Source organism: Mobula birostris, chromosome 7, assembly GCF_030028105.1.
Source record: "Mobula birostris isolate sMobBir1 chromosome 7, sMobBir1.hap1, whole genome shotgun sequence".
NCBI lineage: Eukaryota > Metazoa > Chordata > Chondrichthyes > Myliobatiformes > Myliobatidae > Mobula > Mobula birostris.
In genome coordinates, this window is record NC_092376.1 from 16188908 (window position 1) to 16208482 (window position 19575).

Sequence of the window (19575 nt, forward strand, 5' to 3'; positions counted from 1 at the left end):
CGTAAACTCAGTGATCACTTTTTTAGGTATAGAAGGTACTTAATAAAGTGGGCACTGAGTGTAGCATACATTGATATTGAGTTGTTTAGTGTCTTTTTCAAATTCATTAAGTATAACAGTATGTGGATTTGAGTTTTGATTTATTGGCTAATGGTAGAAATAATTCCCAACTGAAAATTCAGTGAAGATTGGACCATTTGATGGTCCTCAAGTGTAAATGATTGAAACTACATACAAGCAGCAAACTACTAAGTTGGTTTGATACTTGGAGACGGCGTTAATGTGTTTGCAAGTGCTACATTTGATGTTGCCCCTCTTAATGAGGGGAGAAAAAATTTGCTTCTTCACTGTGATCTAATTATTTGCCTCTAGATCCATGTACAGATTAACTTCCATTCATTCTGTAAATTGTGCTTTTTTTGTGGGAGCTTCTTATAGCCATAGGTGTGAGAGGTGACTAGACTTGAGTTCTGACCATTCCCATGTCATGAATAGGTTCTTGATTAACAATATCTGTGAGTTAATTTTGCCAATAAGATCATGATATAGGAGCAGAATTGGCCATTCAGTCCATTGTGGCTGCTCCGACATTCTATCATGACTGAGTTATATCTCAACCCCATTCTCTTGCCTTTTCCCTGTAACCTTTGCTGTCCTTACTAATCAAAAATCTATCAACCTCTGCTTTAAAATGACTTAGCTCCATAGCCATCGGTGGCAGTGAATTTCATAGATTCACCACCATCTTGATAAAGAAATTCCTCCTCCTCTGTTTTAAAGGAATGTCCTTGTATTCTAAGGCTGTATCACCTAAGCTTCACGTCCAGTCTATTTAGGCCTTTCAATATTTGATAGGTTTCAATGAGATTCCCCTTTCATTCTTCTAAACTCCAGCGAATACAGGGCCTGAGCTATCAAATGCTCCTCGTATGTGAACCCTTTCATTCCCAGGATTATTCTTGTGAACCTCTGGACCCTTTCCAGTCCCAGCACATCCTTCCTTAGATAAGGGACTCAGAACTGCTCACAATACTCCAAATGGGGTCTGACCAATGCTCTATAAAGCTTCAGCATGACATCCTCAATAATACACAAAAATTACTGTATTGTTAAACATAATCTCCACAGTATTCCAACAAATAGCATCAAAGCACACAAAATTGTAAGAAAGAATGGTTACTAAAACCAGAGAGAGGGAAGAAACTAGTTTTGCAGTCTGTAGGTATGCATGTACTTAAGTTGGTCTTTTGAATTTAAAAATATTATGGGAGTTGGTTTACATGTAGTAGTGTCCATTTTTTTTTCCTGAAGATAGATTGTAGATCTTTGAGTTGTAGTAGTTTATGGTGAAAATGATGCTATGTTGGTCTTGAAGAAAGGTCTCGGGCCAGGACATCAAGGGTTTATTAATTTCCGTAGATGTTGCCTACCCTGCTGAGTTCCTCCAGCATTTTGTGTGTGTCGATTTGGATTTATCAGAATCCTGTTTATTACCACTGGCATGTGTCGTGAATTTTGTTAACAGCAGCAGTTCAATGCAATATATAATATAGAAGAAAAATAATAATAAATAAATAAATCAATTACAGTATACATACATTGAATAGATTAAAAATCGTGCAAAAGACAGAAATAATATATATAAAAAAGTGAGGTAGTGTCCAAGGGTTCAATGTCCATTTAGGAATCGGATGGGAGAGGGGAAGAAGCTGTTCTTGAATTGCTGAGTGTGTGCCTTCAGGCTTCTGTACCTCCTACCTGATGGTAACAGTGAGAAGAGGGTATGTCCTGGGTGCTGGAGGTCCTTAATAATGGATGCTGCCTTTCTGAGACACCGCTCCCTAAAGATGTCCTGGGTACTTGGTAGGCTAGTGCTCAAGATGGAGCTGAATAGATTTACAACCTTCTGCAACTTCTTTCAGTCCTGTGCAGTGGCCCCTCCCCCCCCATACCAGACAGTGATGTAGCCTGTCAGAATACTCTCCATGGTATAGAAGTTTTTGAGTGTATTTGTTGACATACCAAATTTCTTCAAACTCCGAAACAAGTATAGTCTCTGTCTTGCTTTCTTTATAGCTGCATCGATATGTTGGGACCAGGTTAGGGCCTCAGAGATCTTGGCACCCAGGAGCTTTAAGCTGCTCTCTCTCTCTACTTCTGATCCCTCTGTGATTGGTATGTGTTCCTTCGTCTTCCTGAAGTCCACAGTCAGCTCTTTCATCTTACTGATGTTGAGTGCAAGGTTGTTGCTGTGACACCACTCCACAAGTTGGTATATCTCAGTCCTGTATGCCTCGTCTCCATCTGAGGTTCTACCAACAATGGTTGCGTCATCAGCAAATTTATGGATGGTATTTGAGTTATGCCTAGCCACACAGTCATGGGTATAGAGAGAGTAGAGCAGTGGGCTAAGCATATACCGCTGAGTGCTATTATGTAAGGAGTTCCAAAATGTTAACTCTGATTGAGGGGGAGATAATGGCAAAAAGAAACATCCATATCAGGATGAAGTATGATTTGGATTATGACTTGGGAACTGGTATTATTCCAATGCATCACTTATTTCTCTCCTACTGAGTGATTGCAGGCTAATTGTGCTGGGGAAGCGTGGCTGAATTGCTGCAGTGAGCTTTCTGTAGATGACAAACACTGGACTGACAGTGTGCAATCTAGGATGTGGTGTTTAGGTCAGTGATGAATACATTGGCACATACTATGTTGGCTACAAATTGTGTTGCACAGAATTATAAGCGAGTTATTTCACTCTACGTGATAGGTGACTGGGCATTTGGGAACTGAACCATTCATGAGAGAGAAAGCATCGTCTGGCATTTAATGTAGCTGGACCAAGTAAGACCATAAGATATAGGAGCAGAATTAGGCCATTCGGCACATCGAGTCTTCCCCACCAATGCATCAAGGCTGATCCAGAATTTTCTTCTCAGGCCCAATATCCTGCCTTCTCCCCGTATCCCTGATCAATCAAAAATTGATCAATCAAGAATCTATCAACCACTACCGTAAGTATACATAAAAACTTGTCCTCCACAGCTGCTTGTGGCAAAGAATTCCATAGATTCACCACTCTGGCTATAAAAAAAAATTACTCCTCCATTCTAAAAGGATGTCCCTCCATTTTGAGACTGTGTCCACTGGTCTTAGACCCCACCCACCATAGGAAACATCTTCCCCATATCCACTCCATCAAAGCCTTTCACTGTTCGATCGGTTTCAATGAGGTCACCCCCATTCTTTTGAATTCTAGTGAATACAGGCCCAGAGCCATCAAATGCTCTTCATAGGACAAATGTGTATTTAATCAGAATCAGGTTTACTATCACCGTCATGTGTCATGAAATTTGTTAACTTAGCAGCAGCAGTTCAATACAATACATAATATAGGAGAAGAAAAAAAAATTAATTACAGTATGCGCATATTGAATAGGTTAAAAATCATGCAAAAGCAGAAGTAATATGTATTTAAAAAGTGAGTTCACGGGCTCGGTGTCCATTTAGGAATTGCATGGCAGAGGGGAAGAAGCTGTTCCTGAATCACCGAGTGTGAGCCTCAGGCTCCTGTACTTAAGACTATAAGACAAAGGAGCAGAAGTCGGCCATTTGGCCCATTGAGTCTGCTCTGCCATTTTATCATGAGCTGGTCCATTCTCCCATTTAGTCCCACTCCCCCGCCTTCTCTAACTGATGGTAACTCTGAGAAAAGGGCATGCCCTGGGTGCTGGAGGTTATGAATGGAAATAACCATCATGGCGTGTTAAGCTGAATACTGCTGGAAATGGGTATTGTCTGGCATTAGAGTGGTGAGAATTTTACTTGACACCTTCTAGCTTAAGCCTTGAGTCATCCAGTTCTTGTTACTCTAGATATGTAAACATTTTCTCTTTGATGAATTGGGCCTTGACAAGGTGAAAGATTGTCAATTAAGCAATTGAAACAGTTGAGCCAAGGAATTCATGCTGAGGGCTTCCTGCACAAATGAGAACCCGGTTAATTATTTTTTGTGAAATTTGTTGTTTTGTGGCAATAGTACCGAACTAGAAGACATCAATATTACTGTATGGTACAAAAATAAATGATGCAAAAGTTGAATAACAACATGAGCCATTCAAAAATCTGATGGCAGAGAGGACAAAGCTGTTTCTAAAACATTGTGTGTGGGTCTTCATGATCCTGTACTATCTCCTGGATGGTAGTCACATAAAGAGGGCATGACCTGGATGGTGAGGGTCCTTGGTGATAGATGCTTCCTTCCTCAGGCGCGTTCTTGATGGCAGAGAGGGTTGTGCCTGTGGTGCTGCTGACCTGGTCTACAACCCTCTGCAGTCTCTAGTGATCCTGTGCATTGGAGCTTCCATACCAGGTAGTGATGCAACCAGTCACAATACTCTCCGCCAAGCAAATGTAGAATTTTGCAAGTCTTTGGTGATTTGAGAAGATTTGGAATGTCGGCTAAAAACGTTCAAATTTCTACAGATGTATTCTGACTAGCTGCATCACCATCTGGTATGGGGGGGTGGTGTTGCTACTGCACAGGATCATAGTAAGCTGCAGAGAATTGTAGAATTAGTCTGTTCTATCATGGGCACTAGCTTCTATTGCATCCAAGACATCTTAAAGGAGCAGTGCCTCAAAAAGGCGGCGTCCATTATTAAGGGCTCCCATCACCCAGGATGTGTCTTCTTCTCACTGTTACCATCAGGAAAGAGGTACAGAAGCCTGAAGGCACACACTCAGTGATTCAGGAACTGCTTCTTTACCTCTGCCATCTGGTGTCTGAATGGACATTGAAACCATGAGCGTTACCTCACTACGTTTTTATTTCTGTTTCTGCATTACTTATTTAAATTAGCGTACATATATATCTATTCTCACAGTAATTCAATTTTTTAATACAGTGCCTATAAAAAGAATTCACTATTTCTTTGGAAGTTTTCATGTTGTATTGTTTTACAACATCGAATCACGGTTGATTTAAATTGGCTTGACGCTGATCAACAGAAAAAGTCACTTTCGTGTCAAAGTGAAAATAATCTCTACAGTGATCTAAATTAATTATAAATATAAAACGCTAAATAATTGATTGCATAAGTATTCACCCCTATTAATATGACAAGCCAAGTCATCACTGGTGCTGCCAATTAGTTTTAGAAATCACATAATTAGGTAAATAGTGATCACCTGTGTGCAGTCAAGGTGTTTCAATTGATTGTAGTAAAAATACAGCTGTATCTGGAAGGTCCAACTGCTGGTGAGTCAGTTTCTGGCAAAAACTACACTATGAAGGCAAAAGAACATTCTTAAGCAATTCTGCGAAAAGGTTATTGAAAAGCACAAGTCAGGAGATGGATACTAGAAATTTTCCAAGTTACTGAATATCCCCTGAATTACAGTTTCATCAGTCAAGAAGTGGAAAGAATATGGCACAGCTGTAAAACTGCTTAGAGCAGGCCAGCTTCAAAAACTGAGTGACTATGCAAGAAGGGGACTCGTGAGGGAGGCCACCAAGAGAGCCATGATAACTCTGGAGGAGTTAAAAGCTTCAGCGGCTGAAATGGGAGAGACTGCACATACAACAACTGTTCCCTGAGTGCTTCACCAGTTGCAGCTTTATGGGAGAGTGGCAAAGAGAAAGCCACGGTTGAAAAAAACTCACATAAAATCTTGGCTAGAGTTTGCCAGAAGGCATGTAGGAGACTGAAGTCAGCTGGAAGAAAATCCTATGGTCTGATGAAATCAATATTGAACTTTTTGGCTATCAAACTAAACACTAACATTGGCTAAGCCAATTGTCAAAAACACACTGTCTGTACTGTGAAGCATGGTGGTGGTTGCATCGTGCTGTGGGGATGCTTCGCTGCAGCAGGCCCTGGAAGACTTGTGAAGGTAGAGAGTAAAATGAATGCAACAAAATACAGGAAAATCCTGGAGGAAAACCTGATGCAGTTTGCAAGAGAACTGCGACTTGGGAGTAGATTTGTTTTCCAGCAAGACAATGACCCCAAGCATAAAGCTAAAGTTACACAGGAAGGACTTAAAAACAACAATGTTAATGTCCTGGAGTGGCCAAGTCAGAGCACAGACTTAATTCAATTGAGAATTTTCAGCTGGACTTGAAAAAGGCTGTTCACTCACGATCCCCATACAATCTGACAGAGCTTGAGCAGTTTTGTAAAGAAGAATGGGGAAAGATTGCAGTGTCCAGATGTGCAAAGCTGATAGAGACCTATCCACACAGACTCAAGGCTGTAATTGCTGTCAAAGGTGTATCTACTAAATACTGACTTGAAGGGAGTGAGTAATTATGTAATTATTATATTGTGTTTAATAATTATAATAAAATATAGACAAATCTGTTTTCACTTAGACACAAAAGTCCTTTTACAGTGTCAAAAAAGCCAAATTAAATCCACTGTGATTCAATGTTGTAAATCAATAAAACATGAAATCTTTCAAGCAAGAGAATACTTTTTATTGGTACTGTATATTATAATGTATTGCATTGTACTGCTGCCGCACAGTTAACAAATTTCATGACATATGCTGGTGATGTTAAACCTTATTCTGATTTACCAAATCTCAAACCCCCAGTGAAGTAGAGCCATCTGGGTATGTTCTTCACGATTGCATCAATATGTTAAGCTCAAGGTAGATTCTCATGTTGATGCCCAAGAAATTGAAGATGCTTGCACTTTACATCACTGAACTCTGAGAATTGCTGTGTATTCTGACTTCCCCTTTCACAAGCAATCTTGGTCTTAATGAATAGAATCAGGTTTAACAATGCTGGATTATGTCTGAAATTTGTAAGTACTGTAAATATGTAGTACCTCACTACTTTTTTCTTTTAGTAATGTTGATGGGTTCAGTGTCCATTCAAAATTCTGATGGCAGAGGGGAAGAAGCTATTCCTGAATCATTGAGTGACTTTGAGTGTGAGATTGTTCTTATGACACCACTCAGCCAGCTCAATCCCTCTATCCTGCCAATAACAGTAAAGTCATTGGTGAATTTATATAAGGTGTTTGAGCTGTCTCATGAGTGTAGTGAGAGTGGAGCTTTGGGCCAAGTACATATGCTTGAGGACAGTCTGTATTGATTGTAAGCATGTTGATGTTATTGCCAATCTGCACTGACTGTGGTCTTATGATGAGGAAGTGAAGCATCCAGTTGCAGAGGGAGGTACAGAGGCCCAGGTTTTGAAACTTGTTGATCAGTAGTGAGGGGATGATGGTATTGAAGGCTTAACTGCAATCAATCTGACCTATATGTGCTGTTGTCTAGGTTTTCCAAAGTTGATTGGAGGGCCAGTAATTCATAAACACAGTCCTGGTGAAGGGTCTTGACCCAAAATGCCAATTGTTTATTCCTCCCCATGGATACTGCCTGACCCACTGAGTTCCTCCAGCATTTTGTGTGTAGTTCTCTGAGAGCCAGTAAGATTGTGTCCATGGTCGGTAAACTGCAACAGCGGATTAGGCTTCAGTTTCCACAGAGATCTTGATTTATGCCAGCTATACCTTGGCTCAAGAAAATTTTAATTCCTTTTTGACTTTAGTTCAACTGGATCTTCTTCATACCAAACTAAAAGCAGCCTTGAATTCAAGGTATATTGCTTGCAGCTTCTCTTTGGTCCTTGTTTGAACTAAAGCTTTGATGAGACCTGGAGTTCATTGTGAGCATCGGTGATCTGTTTATTCGATAAAGAACTGAAAATTACAATCAGAAATATATATATTTATATTAAATGTATTAAGGAGTACAAAAGTGTGGGCACGTGGCCAAGTGGTTAAGGCATTCGACTTGCGACCTGAAGGTCGTGAGTTCGAGCCCCAGCTGAGGCAGCGTGTTGTGTCCTCGAGCAAGGCACTTAGCCACACAGTGCTCTGCGACGACACTGGTGCCAAGCTGTATTGGCCCTTTGCCCTTTCCTTGGACAACATCGGTGTTGTGGAGAGGGGAGACTTGCAGCATAGGCAACTGCTGGTCTTCCATACAACCTTGCCGAGGCCTGCGCCCTGAAGAGTGACTTTCCAGGCGCAGATCCATGGTCTCGCAAGACTAACGGATCCCTTTAAGGAGTGCAAAAAGAGAACAAAAAAGAAACGCAAAATAGTGAGGTAGTGTGCATGGATTAATTGTCCATTCAAAAATCTCAAGCTGTTCCTAAAACATTGAATGTGTGTCTTCAGCCTCCTGTACCTCCCCCCCCCCCCCGCCGATGGTAGCAATGAGAAGTCATGCCCTAGGTGACGGCTTTCCTTAATGATGGATGCTGACTTTTTGAGGCATTGCCTTTTGAAGATGTCCTCAATGCTGGGGAAGCTGAGCTCATGATGGAGCTGGCTGAGATGGCAACTTTCTGCACCATTTTCTGATCCTGTGCAGTGGTCCCCCAGACAATGATGCAACTAGTTAGAATGCTCTCTATGGTACATCTAGAAATTTGTGAGTCTTTGGTGACTTACCAAATCTCCTCAAACTCCTCAAGAAATATAGCTGTTGCTGTGCCTTCTTTGTAATTGCATCAATATGTTAGGCCCAAGTTGGAATTTCAGAGATATTGACACTCAGGAACTTGAAGCTGCTCACCCTTCACACTGCTGATGCCTTGATGAGGAGTGGTATATGCTCTCTTGGCTTATAAGACACAGGAGCAGAATTAGGCCATTTGGCTTATTGATTCTGCTTTGCCATTCAATCATGGCTAATCCTTTTTTCCCTTCCTCAGCCCCACTCCCTGACCTTCTCCCCGTAACCTTTGATACCGTGTCCAGTCAAGAACCTGTCAAGCTCTGCCTTAAATACACTCAACGACCTGATCTCCACAGCTGTCTGTGGTAATAAAACCCACAATTTCACCACTCTCTGGCTGAAGAAATGACTCCACATCTCTGTCTAAAATGGACGCCCCCCCCCCCCAACCTGAGGCTGTGCTCTCTTGTCCTGGACTCCTCAACCATGGGAAACATCCTTTCCACATCTACTCTGTCTAGGCCTTTCAACATTCGAAAGATTTCAATGAGAACTCTCCTCATCCTTCTAAATTCCAGCTTTTACCTTAAGCTCACAGAGCTATCAAACGTTCCTCGTATGACAACCTTTTCATTCCTGGAATCATCCTTGTCAACCTCCTCTGAACCCTCACCAATGCCAGCACATCTTTTCTGAGGAGCCCAAAACTGTTCACAATACTCAAGATGAGGCCTCACCAGTGAAATCTCTTGAAATGAATGCTAACATTGCATTTGCCTTCCTTACCGCCAACTTTACCTGAAAGTTAACCTTTAGGATGTTCTGCACAAGGACTCCCAAGTCACTTTGCATCCCAGAATTTTGGATTTTCTCCCCATTTCGAAAATAATCTGCACATCTATTTCTACTACTAAAGTGCATGACCATGCATTTTCTAACATTGTATTTCATGTGCCCCTTTCTTCCCATTCTCCTAATCTGTCTAAGTCCTGCATCCTACCTGTTTCATCAACACTACCTGCCCCTCCACTAATCTTCGTATCATCTGAAAACTTGGCAACAAAGCCATCTATTCCATCATCTAAATCATTGATATACAGCATAAAATGAGCAGTCCCAACACTGACCCCTGTGGAACACCACTAGTCACTGGCAGCCAACCAGACAAGGATCCTTTTATTCCCACTTGCTGCCTGCTACTAATCAGCAATGCTGTAATCATGCCAGTATTTTTCTTGTAATACCATGGGTTCTTAACTTGGTAAGCAGTCTCATGTGTGGTGCCATGTCAAAGGCCTTCTGAAAGTCCAAATGTACAACTTCTACTGCATGCCCTTTATCTATCCAATGTGTAATCTCAAAGAATTCCAACAGGTTCGTCAAGCAAGACTTTTCTTTCCCATGCTGACTTTGTCCTGTCTTGTCTTATGTCACCAAGTACTCCATCACCTCATCCTTAACAATTGACTCCACCATCTTCCCAACCACCGAGGTCAGGCTAACTGGTCTATAATTTCTGCCCTGCTGCTTTCCTCCTTTTTTAAATAGTGGAGTGACATTTGCAATTTTCCAGTCCTGTGGCACCATTCCAGAATCCAATGATTTTTGGAAGATCATTGCTAATGCCTCCACAATCTCTGCTACTGCCTTTTTCAGAACCCTAGGGTTCAGTTCATCTGGTCCACGTGACTTGCGTACCCTTGGATCTTTCAGCCTTTTGAGCACCTTCTCCCTTGTAACAGTGGCTGCACTCACTATTCTTCCCTCACACTCCTCAGCCTCTGGCATACTGCTGGTGTCCTCCACGGTGAAGACTGATGCAAAATACTTATTTAGTTCATCTGCTATCTCCTTGTCTCCTGTTATTATTTCTCCGGTCTTATTTTCTAGTGGTCCTATATCCTCTCTCATCTCTCTTTTATTTTTTACTGTTACATACCCCGTAACTGGGTTGCCAAACCAACAGAAATGGACCACTTAGTTGGAGTCTGGATTACTGGAACTAAGAAAGTTTTATTAAAAAAATAAGTAACACAGTACTCTAATCGTAAGGATATGAATGCAACAGATTAGCAATGATAAAACACACATGTACACAGAACTAGGGTAATAGGAATCAAACAAGCTCTATCGCAGTCTAGGGGTAAAATGATCAGTCTCAAGTGACGCAGAGTTCAGTTCAGCTTAGAACAGTTCGCAGTAATCGCTGTTGTGCCGTTGGGGGAGAGAGTGAGATAATATGCAAATCTGATTCAGACAGACCTTTGTTCTTCGCAGTTAGCTTTCGGGTGAACCCTTTTAATGTCTTCTGTGGTCACCGACTGTGACCCCTCTGTTCTGGACACGACCGTTCTTCCGCGGTGAACCCGGCACCCAGGCAAGGGCGGACACACACACCAGGTTCCCGCTGATCGTACCTTTTCACCCTGTGCGTCTATGGTCGGTTCCCGCGATCAGACCTCCAAACTCCCACCAACTTGTGGGGGCACACCACTTTTCCAGGGTCTCGTTATCTCGTGATCTCGTGGTGTCTGTCGTGCCTTAGCGAACCTGTTCTTTTTATCCTCCTGCTGGGGTATCGCCTGTCCATCAAACTTCAAACAGTTCAGGTTCAAAGCAATTGGTCTGTCAATACTCGGACTGGTGTCTCTTTCCGTTATCTCTCTCTCTCCTCTCTCATTAACATTTTGAATGTTTCTCCATTGTCTCACTTATCTCTCTCATTTGCATCAATCTTCTGATAACTTGGTTTTTCGTCACATTACATACTTGAAAAAGCTTTTATTATCGGCTTTGATCTTGTTTGCTAGCTTGCTTTCATATTTCATCTTTTCCCTTCTAATGATTCTTTTATTTCCTCTCTGTAGGGTTTTAAAAACTTCCCAATCCTCTGTCTTCCCACTAATGTTCGCTTTGTTTTATGCCCTTTATTTGCCCTTGTCAGCCACGGTTGTACTATTTTACTATTTGACTATTTGTTTGTTTTTGGAATACATCCATTCTGCACCTTCCTCATTTTTCCCAAAAACTCTCAAATTGCTGCTCAGCTGTCATCCCTGCCAGCATCTCCTTCCAATTTACCTTGGCCAACTTCTCATACCACTGTAATTTCCTTTACCCCACTGAAATACTGCTACTCCAGACTACTTTCTCCCTATCAAATTTCGAGTTGAAGTCAATCATATTGTGATCACTGTCTCCTAAGAGTTCTTTTACCTTAAGCTCCCTAATCACCTCCGGTTCATTATATAACACCCAATCCAGTATAGCTGATCCCCTAGTAGGCTAAAAGACAAACTGCTCTAAAAAGCTATCTGGTAGGCATTCAACAAATTCTCTCTTGATGTCCATTTCCTACCTGATTTTCCCAATAAACCTGCATGTTGAAATCGCCCATGACTATCGTAACATTGCCCTTTTGACACGTGTTTTCTATTTCCTGTTGTAATCTGTGGTGCACATCCTAGCTACTGTTGGGAGGCCTGTACATACCTGCCATCAGGGTCCTGTTACCTTTGCAGTTTCTTAACTCAATCCACAAGGATTCAACAACTTCTGATCCTATGTTACATCTTTCTACTGATTTTATGCCATACTTTACCAGAAGAGACACGCCACCCTCTCTGCCATGATTTAGTGATGGCCAGAACACCATACCTGACAATCTATAATAGTGCAACAAGATCATCCACCTTATTTCTTATATTCCATGCATTGAAATATGACACTTTGAATACTATATTTGCTACCTTTTTTGATTCTACATCCCTAATGCACTGACACACGTCCCGCTGGCTGCAATTATGTCATATCATCTGCCTGCCCTTCCTGACAGTCTGACTGCATGCTATCTTTGCTTTTTTACCATCTGTCCTATCCTGAATCTCTTCACTATGGTTCCCCCTCCCCCACCCCCGCCAAATTAGCTTCCCATGAGGAATTCTGCAGATGCTGGAAATTCAAGCAACACACATCAAAGTTGCTGGTGAACGCAGCAGGCCAGGCAGCATCTCTAGGAAGAGGTACAGTCGACGTTTCGGGCCGAGACCCTTCATCAGGACTAACTGAAGGAAGAGCTAGTAAGAGATTTGAAAGTGGGAGGGGGAGATCCAAAATGATAGGAGAAGACAGGAGAGGGATTAGTTGGGAATTAGCTTCCCAACAGCTCTAACAAACCTGCCCGTGAGAATATTGGTTTCTCTTGGGTTCAGGTGTAAACTGTCACTTTCGAACAGTCTCTCCCAGAAGATATCCCAATGATCCAAGAATCTGAAGCTCTGCCCCCTGCACCAGCTTCTCAGCGACACATTAATTTACCAAATCACCCTGTTTCTACCCTCACTGGCACATGGCACAGGCAGCAATCCAGAAATTACTACCTAGGAAGTCCTGCTTCTCAGCTTTCTACCTAGCTCTCTAAATTCTCATTTCAGGAGCTCTTTGCTTTTCTTTCCTATGCCATTGGTACCAATATGTACCAAGACATCTTGCTGTTCCCCCTCCCTCTCCAAAATGTTGTGGATGCAATCTGAGAAGTCGCTGACCCTGGCAACAGGGAGGCAACATACCATCCGGGTGTTCCGTTCACGTCCACAGCATCTCCTGTCTGTTCCCCTCACTATCAAGCCCCCTATCACTACTGCTCCCCTCTTCTCCCTCTTTCTTTTCTGCACCACCTTAGTGCCGGTAACCCAGTCTCCGTGGCATTCCCCTGGAAGTTCATCCCCCACAACAGTATCCAAAACGGTATAGTTATTATTGAGGGAGATGGCCACAGGGGAGCTCTGTGCTAACTGCCTATTCACATTTCCATTTCTCCTGACAGTCACCCAGCTACTCGCCTCCTGCAACTTTGGGGTGACTACTTCCCTGTAACTCTGATCGATTTATCTCCTCACTCTCCCGTGCAAGCCGAACGTCATCCAGCTGCTGCTCCAGATCCCTAAAACGGTCGTCAAGGTGATGCATCTGGATGCACTTCACGCAGATGTAGTTCCCTGGGACACTCTGGGTCTCCCAGGACTCCAACATCCAGCACGAAGAACACAACAGCCATTTACTACACTAGGTACAGTAAAAGAAATAAAAGGGAACCGTAACGGAAGCTTACCCAGAGCCGAAGCCTGACACTCCTACTCTCAGCACTGGCCTACTCCCAACAATGGCTGACCTGCTTGTCCCTTCCCTACTTTTAAGCAAGCTGTGAGAAACCTAGTTGCTGTGGCCTGCTCCTGTCACTAATTGGGTCTTCAGAATGAACCTGAATGCCCGCGGAGCTCTCCTTTTAAATAAGCGGCACCAACCTGTGAGAAGCCCCATTGTCTCCTTCCTGAAGTCCTCAACCAATTCTCAGGTCTTGTTGCAAGGCTGTTGTTGAGAGAGCACTCAACCATTTGATCTATGTCACTCCTGTTGGCCTCACAGTCATGGGTGTAGAGAGAGTAGAGCTGTGGATTAAGCACGCATCCTTGAGGTGTGCCAGTGTTGATCCTCAGCGAGGAGGTGATGTTATTTCTGATCACAAGACCGTAAGGCTTAGGAGCAGAATTAGGCCATTTGTCTCAGTGAGTCTGCGCTGCCATTTTATCATTGCTGATGTATTATCCCTCTCAACTCTTTTCTCCTGCCTTTTCCCCATAACCTTTGATGCCCTGACTAATCAAGAATCCATCAACCTCTGTTTTACATATACTCAATGACTTTGTCTCCACAGTTGTCCGTGCTAATGAATTCCACAGATTCATCAACCTCCGGCTAAAGAAATTCCTGCTCACTTCTGTTCTAAATGGATGTCTCTATTCTGAGGCTGTGTCCTCTGGTCGTAGACTTCTCCACTGTAGGAAACATCCTCTCCACATCCACGCCTTCTAGGCCTTTCAATATTTGATAGGTTTCAACGAGATTCTCCCTCCTATTCTTCTAAGCTCCAGTGAGTACAGTCCCAGAACCGTCAAACACCACCTCGTATGTTAACCCTTTCATTCCCAGAATCATTTTTGTCAACCTCTGCTGGCCCTCTCCAACGCTAGCACATCTCTTCTTAGATAAGGCACCCAAAACTGCTCACAATGCTGCAAGTGCAGTCTGAACAATGTCTGATAAAGCCTCAGCATTACATCCTTGTTCTTATATTCGGGTCCTCTCAAAATGAATGCTGGCATTGCATTTGCCTCCCTCACCACTGTCTCAACATGAAAGTTAACCTTTAGGTAATTCTGCACAAGGAATCCTAAGTCCTTTTCTTTTGAACCTCTGTTTTTGAATTTTCTCCCCGTTTAGAAAATTGTCTGCACCTTTGTTCCTTCTACCATAGTGCATGATGTTACACTTCCCTGAAGTGTATTCTGCCACTTTTTTTGCCGATTCTCCTAATCTGCCCAATGAATACAATATTTTTGTATTGTCCAGAAACATAGTCGCAAGGTCATTAATTGAAATCATTGACATATGACATGAGAAGAAGCGGTCCCAACACTGACTCCTCAGCAACACCACTGGTCACCAGTGGCCCCTTTTATGCCTACTTTTTACCTCCTGCCAGTCAGCTAAACTTCCATCCAAGCTAGTATCTTTCTCGTAATACTGTGGACTCTTATTTGTTAAGCAGCCTTGTGTGAAGCACCCTGCCTAAGACCTTCTGAAAATCCAAGTAAGCAACATCCACTGGCTCCCCTTTGCCTTACCTGCCTATTCTCAAAAATTTCCTATAGACTTGTCAGGCAAGTTTCTCCCTTCAGGAAGCCATCTGCACTGCACTGACTGTGGTCTCCCGAAGAGGGAGTCAAGGATCCAGTACAGAGGCCCAGGTTTTGGAGCTTGTTGATCGGTGTCAATGGTGTTGAATGCTGAGCTTGTAATGAATACACAGCAGCCTGATGTAGGTAATGCCATTGTCTGATCCAAAGCCAAGTGGAGAGTTAGTCAGATTGCATCCGCTCTAGACATATTACGCAGATAGGCAAATTACAGCGGGTCCATGTCCTTACGTAGGCAGGAGTTGATTCTAGCCATGACCAACCTCTCAAAGCGCTTCGTCACAATAGATATGAGTGTACCTGGGCGATAGTCATTGAGGCAGCTCAGCTTGCTTTTCTTGGGCACTGGTATGATTGTCACCCTTTTGAAGCAGGTGAGAGCCTCTGAGTGCAGCAGTGATAGATCAAGGATGTCCTCGAACTCTCCTGCCAGTTGGTAGGCACAGGTTTTCAGTGCCCTACCTGGTACACTATTAGTGTCTGACGCCTTGCAAGGGTTCACACTCTTGAATGATGTTCTGATGTTGGTCTCTTGAGACAGCTATTGTGTGTGTTCATGTGTTGTGCCAGAAGTTTACATGCGATAATACTGACACAACAGTATAAAAATCAACTGGCCATTTTGAAGGCCTCTTGCTTCGATTGCATGGCTTCCAGTGGGATTGTACAGGAAGCCACATATGTAATGTTTGGACTACTAGTATTTTTTTTTCTGGCATCCCTTAGTCTTGCGAGACCATGGATCTGTGCCTGGAAAGTCTTCACTCTCCAGGGCGCAGGCCTGGACAAGGTTGTATGGAAGACTAGCAGTTGCCCATGCTGCAAGTCTCCCCTCTCTCCCCTCTTCATGACACCAATGTTGTCCAAGGGAAGGGCATTAGGACTCTCACAGCTTGGCACCAGTGTCATCGCAGAGCAATGTGTGATTAAGTGCCTTGCTCAAGGACACAACACATGTTGCCTCGGCTGGGGCTCGAACTCACGACCTTCAGGTCGTTAGTCCAATGCCTTAGCCACTTGACCACGTGCTCACTCACTACTAGTATTAGATAGATAGATAGATATACTTTATTAATCCCGAGGGAAATTTGGTTTCGTTACAGCCGCACCAACCAAGAATAGAGCATAAATATAGCAATACAAAACCCCCAACAATCAAACACCAAAATGCAAACTATGCCAGATGTAAAATAAGTCCAGGACCAGTCTATTGGCTCAGGGTGTCTGACCCTCCACGACAGGAGCTGCACGTTCGATGGCCACAGGCAGGAACGACCTCCCGTGCTGCCAGGTGTTGTATCACGGTGGAATGTGGCCGAAGTCCAACAGTAAAAAGTTCAATATCCGGTCTACAAACACGTTCCTCGATCGTAATATGCCCCGGATTGCACCATCCGTTGTTAGCCAGAACAGTAAGCACCCAACTCCTTTACGCTTACCGCTCTCAGTGCACTTCCGGTCAGTTGGAACGGTATTACCCACCGAACTCCTCTTCTCCAAAAGTCTCTGTTGTCTCGACCCGGTCCTCTTTCCTCGGCTTTGTGATCTCCCTCTGTGTGTTTTCCTCCGGATTTCAGCAGGGGTGTCCACCGCTCTGTTCACTAAGCCGGCTGGTCTTTGCTGGTCCACGAAGTACACAATGCAACCTTGCTTCTGTCCCGCGTGTCGGGATGTAACCATTTATTAAGGCCCTCTTTATCCACTTCATAAATGTATGCAGTGTTTAAAACATTCCCAAAGTTCAATGAAATTCAAAGTAAATTTATTATCAAAGTACATACTGTGTAAGTCACCATGTGCTACCCTAGATTGATTTTCTTGCAGGCATTCACAGTAGAACAAAGAAATGCAATGGGATCAATGAAGACCTCTCCACAAAACTGGCACTCAAAGAGCAAAAGAAGACAAACTGCAAATGCAAAATAAAACTACGAATAGTAAATAAGTAATACTGAGAACATGAGTTGTAGAGTCCTTGAAAGTGAGCCCATAGGTTGTGGAGTCAGTTCAGTGTTGAGGTGAGTGAAGTTATCTGTCTAATTGGCGTATTTGGAATGAACGGCACTTCACAATCCAGAAAATGCTGCAAAAGACTCATGAAGGGGATAGAATAAAACAGTTAATGTTTTGGATGAAAGGTCTTTAATCTGGATTGTTAACTTTGTTCCTCTCTGCATAGATGCCTCTTGAGTTGCTGAATATTTTCAGCACTTTGTTTTCATTTCTGGTTCAGAGAATTTGCAATATTTTGCAGATTTTCATTGTGGTTGAAATTGAATTCTTTGATTTTTTTTCATTATACATGCAGTGTTTTCATACTACCTAAATGATTCCACACTGAATATACTCTGTAGAAGAAGTGTGGAACCCTACTGGGAAGCTATTGGTTCCACCTCATCACCTCTGTCCAGGGTTTATTATTTGCTTGGGCTAGACGCAATAACTTGTCAGTCTGAAAACCTAGAGAGTATGATTGCATGCTAGTTTTATACATTGGAATGGCACTTTGTACCTATATCTTTGCTGGATATGCACGAACAGTTTAATTTTCCATCAGTGACTCAATAAATTAAGTTGACCTGTTGCTTTACATTCTCTTTAAAGCCACGGAACCCCTCTGTTGTGAAATGTTGCCCTTCTTCAAAAAGAGCTTTCCAAATTGATTGATCATTATTGCATTGCTGTTTTCAGGACTTGCTATTGTCAGGCTCCCCATATGACCACACTTCTATGGTGATCTAACTGGTTTAAAACTCTTAAAGGTTATGTCCGTCTTTCAGGACCTCATTAACACAAGAATGACCTTTATAACCCTGCAACATTCAAGCAACACTTTGCATAACGTTTTGCATAATTTTCCAACAAGTTATTTCAGTGTTTCCATCGGGAATGGTAATCTCTGCAGAGATAGAACATACATAGAGCAATCTTACTTTAAGATCAAGTTATTACACCTCAACCGTCAGGTTCCTGAACCAGAATGAATGACTTCACTCACCCCATCACTGAACTAATTCCACAACCTATGGACTCATTTTCAAGGACTCTACAACTCAAGTTCTCAATATTTATTGCTTACTTACCTTTTTTTTGATATTTGCACAATTTGTTGTCTTTTGCATATGGGTTTTGCTGTGTATAGATTTTCATTGAACCTATTGTGTTTCTTTCTATTTACTGTGAATGCCTGTAAGAAAATGAAACTTAGGGTAGCATATGGTGACATATATATACACATTGATAGTAAATTTACCTTTGAATGTTTGAACCTTTGAATCTAACCCTTCCCTCCTACATAGTCCTCCAATTTTCTATCATCCATATGCCTGTCTAGGAGTTTCTTAAATGCCCCTAATGTTTCTAGCATCACCCTTAGCAACTAACATTTTGTGTGCGTAAAAAAAAAAGCTACCTCTCACATTCCTCCACCCCCACCCGTACTTTCCTTCAATCACGTTAAGATTATGCCACACCTATTAGCCATTTCTGCCTTGAGAACATTCTCTGGCTGTCCACTTGATCTATGTTTTTATCATCTTATATGCCTCTGTCAAGTTACCTCTCATCCCCCTTTGCTCCAAAGAGAAAAACCCTACTTCACTCAACCCATCCTCATAAAATATGCTCTCTAATAGTGGCAGCATCCTGGTAAGTCTATTCTGCACCTTCTTTAAAGTTTTCACATCCTTTCTATAATGAGGTGACCAGAACTGAACACTCTATTCCAAGGGTGGTCTAGCTAGGATTTTATAGAGCTGCAACATTACGTACTCTAAGATCAATCTAACCCTTCCCTCCTACATAGCTCCCCATTTTTCTGTCATCCGCGTGCCTATCTGGGGGTTTCTTAAATATCCCTAACCTGTCTGCCTCTACCACCAGCCCTGACATGGCATTCCATGCACCTATCGCTCTATGTAATAAAAAAGAAAACTTACCTTGATATCTACTCTATACTTCATTCAAAATCAAAGTCTGTCCTGAGCCTTTATGGCCCATCAGGTCGGTGCTTATGCTGGTTTCTGTGACATGAAGCGACTGAGAGTACGAGACTACCCCCCCCCCCCCACCCCGGATAGGATGCCAGTCTATTGCGAGGTTAACTCCCAGCAATTGTCGGTACCCATTTTCAGCTGGGTGGACTGGAGCAGTGTGTGGTTAAGTGCCTTGCTCGAAGACACAACACGCTGCCCTGGCCTAGACTCGAACCCATGACCTTCAGATCGTGAGCCCAATGCCGTAACCACTTGGCCACACGCCACATATTTCATTCAACCACCTAAAAAAAAAAAAAAAAAAAAAAAATCCCCCTCTCCGAGGCTATCAGCAA

General features: G+C 42.7%; 1 protein-coding gene across 3 annotated transcripts in view; it reads left to right on the forward strand.

The window, feature by feature from the left end:
* Positions 1-19575, forward strand: part of dhrsx (dehydrogenase/reductase (SDR family) X-linked) — a 365248-nt gene that overhangs the window by 26523 nt on the left and 319150 nt on the right. The window lies entirely within an intron of this gene.